The 6,344-nt window shown below is 34.8% G+C and overlaps 1 pseudogene; it reads left to right on the top strand.

Moving 5' to 3' along the window:
* The first annotated feature begins 5,028 nt into the window (after positions 1-5,028).
* LOC122705889 lies at positions 5,029-5,962 on the top strand (annotated as a pseudogene).
* The last annotated feature ends 382 nt before the right edge of the window (positions 5,963-6,344 follow it).

A 6,344-nucleotide genomic window follows, 5' to 3' on the forward strand; every position in this document is an offset into this window, starting at 1 on the left:
CTGACTGACCTATAAGTAGTCCTTGGAGAAGATCATCTCTTACTGTGTTGTCAATATAATCCTATCAGGAGGCATTAGTATTAGTTTTCCTTAGGAAAGCAGACAATGCAGACACATACAGTACGTAGAGTCCAGTCCGTTTCATGCAGAGGAAGAGACGGCACCGGGTGTACACAGGTACCCAAGGTTCACTGCCTCAGATGTTTTCAGTGCTGTGTCTGTTCTGGTCTTTCCTGCCTGGCGTCATGCTGGTTTTGATCTAACATTTTTTATGCTCTTTTTCATGATAACTTCCGGTGTTCTCTGCTTCTAGATATCTATCTATATGTTTATATTCATAGGTAGGTTTTACCTCTTTCAGTTGTTTCCTTCTTTAGACATTTTATTCTATTCATGTCTGATCATGAACCTTTAACTTAGCAGTTTTTTCTGAACAACAAAAAAAAGTATTGGTTTCAGATAATTACAAAAATTCCATGTTGAAAGGGACTTTATATAATCTAGGCTATCTTCCATACCTTTCTAATAAATTTTCTCCATCCTCTTACCAAGTGCTACCTAAATCCTTCCAGAAGAGTGACATAAAAATGAGAAAATGCATGCTTCTGATTTAAGTCTTTGAACTTAAAAGGATTAACTTTGGGGTATATAGTCAAAATGGAATTCATTTTTTGTAAAATCTACTTTTTCCTAATTAGATTCCTTCTAATTTAGGGTTGGTATTAAAGTTTCTTGAATCATACTAATTTTAGTAATATGCCCATAATATTGGATTATTATGACTGTAGCATAGATAGTCCAAATTAAGGAAGATATAATTGTGTGAGCTAGAAGAAGAGAGGACAAACAGATAATGTTAGTGAATTTTTAAATATTAATAGGATAAAGTAATAAGATAATACAAAGGCAGACATTTAAATTTTGAAACAATATTTTCGTGAACTATATGCTCTTGAAAAGACAAAATGTGTAAAGAGTAAGTAATATTCAGTGGTTTTCAGAATTTTAAGCAGTTTTAGTAAGGGATGCATAGGTCAAGCATGGGACATTTTAGAGGGAAAACTAGTCTGTTTGATACTCTATTATAAATACATGGCATCATACATAGAGCATAAGATGGAATGGAGGTTAAAAAAATCTCATTATCATCCAAAGAGATGCAGGAAAAACAATAACAAAATTCACCATGATTTTATGATAAAAACTCTCAACAAAATAGAAATCTAAGAACTTACTTTAATATAGTTAAAGACCTTATAATAAAACCCCACTATATCTTCCTACTCAATGGTGAAAATCTGAAAGTTTTTCTTCTAAGAACAGGAATAAGGCAAAGATGCTCATGTTCACCACTTTCAATCTATATCACACTAGAAGTTCAAGTCAGAGTAATTAGGAAATGAAAAGAAACAATGAGCTTCCAACTCACAAAATAAGTAATATTATCTCTGCAGAATACATCACCCTGTATGTAGAAAACCAAAAGACTCCACAAGAAACAACTATTGGAACCAGTAAATGAATATGGTAACTTTGCATATTATAAAGTTAACAGAAAATTAAGTTGTTTAAGTATGCATTAAAAACAGATTTTCAGAAAATGAAATTAAGAAAACAATCTCATTGCAATAGTATAAAAATACCACTTACAAATAAACCAATCAAATGAAATAAAGATTACTTACCTGGAAACAATTATTGATGAAAAAATTTAAAGAAGATGAAATAAATGAAAATATATCCAGAGCTACTAGGACAGAAAACTTAATATTTGTAAAACTCATGTGCTATCAAAAATGATCTACAGAGTTAATGCAGTTCTTATCAAAATTCTGAAGGAGTTTTAAAGAAATAGAAATAAACCCTAAAATTCATATGAAACCACAAATGGCTCCAACTCATCAAAGCAGTATTGAGAAATGAAAATAAAATTAGAGGCATCAGTATATTCTTGATTTCAAAATATACTGCAATTCAAACAGCTATATCTAATAAATTGGACAACCTAGACGAAACAGACAAATTTCTATAAACAGAAGCTGCTGATAACTTACAGTAAATGATGTTGGACTCATGATCTCTGAAGACTTAGCTTCAGGATCAGGGACCAGGCTTGGTCGCTTAGAGGTTTATGTCACAAAAGCTTTATTACATTGAAAAAGGACAAAGAAAGCTCCTGACATAGACATCAGAAGGGGGACAGAGATGGCCCCAATCACTAGTCTTATCAAGGCCTTATATACTTTTACCAGGCCCACTCCCACCACATACATCTTAATGTAGCAAGATTAGTCAGAAGGTTCTTGTTATGAAGGAGAAACATGTCCTTGAGCAGATACGCTTTTGCTGTATAATCATTAGTACAGAGCTTAAGGGAAAATGTACCCTTGAGCAAGATGAGCTGGTGTGTGTGTGTGTGTGTGTGTGTGTGTGTGTGTGTGTGTGTGTGTGTGTGTGTGTGTGTGGTGTGTGTGTGTGTGTGTGTGTGTGTGTGATCATTAGCTCTGGGCTTACAGAAAAAATGTAAAAAAATGCCTTATATGATTAAGACAAAGCAATGTAGGTAAAAAGTTTGTTCTTTTCTCCTTCTTGAGAGCCCCAGACCCTTTTCTCCTCTTTGAGGGCCCCAGACTGCTTTTCAACCTACATAAGAATGAACTCTCTCACTACTGACACTGAATCAGGAAGAAACAGACAATCTGAATAGACTTATCATTAGTAATGAAGTTAAATATGTAATAAAAAAGGAAGTTAAATGTGTAATAAATAGTCTTTCAACCAATTAAAGTCCATATCAAAAACTCACAGAGGAACTGTCAGTATAGTCAATAGAAGTATAATATCCTTGTATTGTGATAGATGGTAACTAGATTTATCCTGGTGATCATTTTGAAATATACAGAAATATCAAATCCCTTTGTTGTGTATTAAGAACTAACATAGTGTTGTATGTCAAATGCAAACAAACAAAAACTGTCAAGAAAAAGATCAGATCAGTGGTTACAACTACAAACACAAAAAAAGGAGAAAGAGGTCAGATTTGTGGTTATCTGGGATGGGGAGATTAGATGAAGATAGCCAAGAGTTATAAACTTCCAATTATATACAAAATGTCTGTAACTGGAAACTGGGAGCTTGAAGCCTAGTGGCTTTCATTGGCTGAGTTAAAACAGTCCCTCATTGGCTGAGTTGTTGCTAGGCAAGGAGAAAACTTTACTTCCTCCTGCTGGCCAGAGTGAAATAGTGTCACTTCCTGCTATAGAGGCAGAGCACTTCCTTCCTGTTGGGTTCTGTATTGATGTGCTGTGGTACATGCATGAGAGAGCATTTTTTAATTTTTTTTTTTTTGTCCTCCAAACTCCATTTTAATGAGGTTTCTCTTTAATTTTCACAGAGCAATGGATAAGCAGAACACAGAGGGCTTTTATGGCAGTGAAATTATGTGTATGATACCATGATGGCATACAAATGTCATTATAGTATAGTATAGTGCTATTCACTCAGTCTTTCTGACTCTTTGTGATCCCATGGCCTGTAGCCCATCAGGTTCCTCTGTCCATGGAATTCTAAGACAAGAATACTGGAATGGGTTGCCATGTTCTTCTCCAGGAGATACTTTAGGGAAAAACCCATAGAATGCACTATGCTAAGAGTGACTCTAAAGTTGACTATATACTTTGGGTGATAATGATATTTCAGTAACAAATCAGGTCCCTTGAGTGTAACAAATACAACACCCTAGTTCAGGATGTTGATAAGAGGGAGGGCTTGGGTGTTTGTGAGGGTGGAGAGTACAGACAGTTTAGGCAAGCTCTACTTTTCACTCAAATTTGCTGTGAATCTAAAAATGACCCACAAAGATAAAGTCTACTAAAAAGATGATGGTTACATCAGGAATTGAAAAACATGTTAGATGAATTTCATTGCAATTAAAAATTCTACTTGGAAAAAGAGACTTTTGAGACAATGAAAAGACTAACCACAGACTGGTGGAAAGTATTTATAAAAGACATAAATGTTAAATAACTCATATCCAAAATGTATAAAAAACATTTGCTGAAACGTTGGAGAAGACCTAAAATAAGAAACAAAAAACCCAACAGAGAAAATGGGCAAATGATCCGTATACACATCTTACCAAAGAAGATATACTGATGGAAAATAAACATGTAAAAAGATTCTGACCATTGCATTTTACTGTTTAAACTAAAAACTTGAATTGTGAAAACATGAACTACTGAATAACAATTCACTATTTTTTAACAAGAAATGTAATTTCATAGTCACTTAGTGTTCTAAGGAATTCTGTTCGGGAATGGAGAATGAAAGATAGAAAGGAGGAAGTCCTGAGGATATTTTTATTACCAAATATGAAAAAGACATTCATTTCTGTTCATTAGTATTTGTCAACTACTAATTATGACAAAAACCTTAAAGTTTACAACACATTATTTAAATGCTATAAGTGTTTCCTATTTGTCTTTTCAAGGTGTAATCAAGGGACCAAGTATGCAGTGAAGAGACAGATCATTACACAGGTATAAATAACACAAATTTCTAATATGTGTATAAACCTATGTGGTATATAAATATATGTATAAAATTAAGACATTAATTATGGGGTAAAAAGTGCTGTACAACCTTGTATTTATGTCATAAACCCCCAAGAGATATTTTATTAAATATAAAAAAGTTAATCAAACACAGCATAACAATATCTTGAAAGTACCTATTTATAATACTGACAAACTTCATCAGAGTCATACCCCTTCTAACAAGTGGTTTTATTTGAAGATTCTGTTTTGGAAAGAATCATATTCATCAGCTCATAATGGGTGAAGTGGTCATTACAAATAAAGAAACAAAGTGGTTAAACTAAATTATTAAGAAATGTTAATAATGTTAGAATGTTTCTGGTGAAAAACACTTTTCCCCAAATATTCTATGACATTAGATAACACCATGAATTAATTTGTTTTTTACAGATAATCCATTTTACACTCATCCTTCCTCTTCACTTGTGAAATCATGCAACTGAACAATAAAGTGACTGGATTTATTATGCTTGAGTTAACCCAGGATCCTATTAGGTAGAAAACAGTGTTTGTCACATTCTTGCTTTTATATTTGGGAACATTACTGGGTAACTTGCTGATTATTATTACCATCAAGACCAGCACAGCACTTGGGAGCCCAATGTATTTCTTCCTTTTCCATTTATCTTTATCTGATACCTGTTTCTCTACATGCAGAGCCCCTAGGATGATTGCAGATGCCCTTTTGAAGAATGCCACTATCTCTTTCAATGAGTGCATGACCCAAGTTTTTACATCTCATTTCTTTGGCTGCCTGGAGATCTTCATGCTTGTCCTCATGGCTGTTGACTGCTATGTGGCCATCTGTAAGCCTCTGCACTGCATAATCGTCATGAGTCATCGAGTCTGTGGTGTGTTGGTGGTGGTGGCCTGGGCGGGGTCCATTGTGCATTCTTCAGCTCAGGTTTTCCTGGCCCTGAGTTTACTTTTCTGAGGTCCCAAAGTGATTGATCACTATTTTTGTGACTTGCAACCTTTGTTGAAACTTGCCTGTACAGACACTTATATGACCAACCTATTCTTGGTGTCCAACAGCAGGGCCATCTGTAGAGTGAGTTTTGTCATGCTGAAGTTCTCTTATATCATTATCCTGCATTCTCTGAGAAACCACAGTGCTGAAGGGAGGGAAAAAAGCCCTCTCCATCTGTGTCTCCCACATCATTGTGGTCATCTTGTTCTTTGGTACTTGCATATTTATGTACACACATCTTGCAACCACCTTCTCCGTGGATAAAATGAATGCTGTGTTTTATACAGTTGGAACACCTTTGTACAACCCTCTAATTCATACACTGAGGAATGTAGAAGTGAAAAATGCCATGAGGATGTTATGGAGCAAGAAGTTGATTTCAGATGACAAAAGATAAATGGGTTTTTCCATTTTTCTTCATAATCCAGATTAACTTAGTAAAAATCCTTACAGGGTATAATGTTCTTCATGTGGTGCTGATACAATCTTGTCCTTGGGCATGTGGTTAGTTGCTTTAGGAAATAGGTAATGTGAACACATACACCAGTTAGTGTTCAGTTTCAGTTGGGAAAGACAGAGGACCAGGTAAACACTGGTTAGTTAGGTCCACTGATTTTTTCTACCTTGTCTCTGCCTCACTTGTATGACTAGTGTCACTCCGGTTGTGATCTAGTATTTCCCCTGCCCCTGCTCATGCTGATTTCTGGTATTCTTTGCAAGAAGACATCCATCTATATGTTTATATTACAAACTTGCAGATTTTATTTCTTCTAAACTGT

This window comes from Cervus elaphus, chromosome 2 (genome assembly GCF_910594005.1).
Source record: "Cervus elaphus chromosome 2, mCerEla1.1, whole genome shotgun sequence".
NCBI lineage: Eukaryota > Metazoa > Chordata > Mammalia > Artiodactyla > Cervidae > Cervus > Cervus elaphus.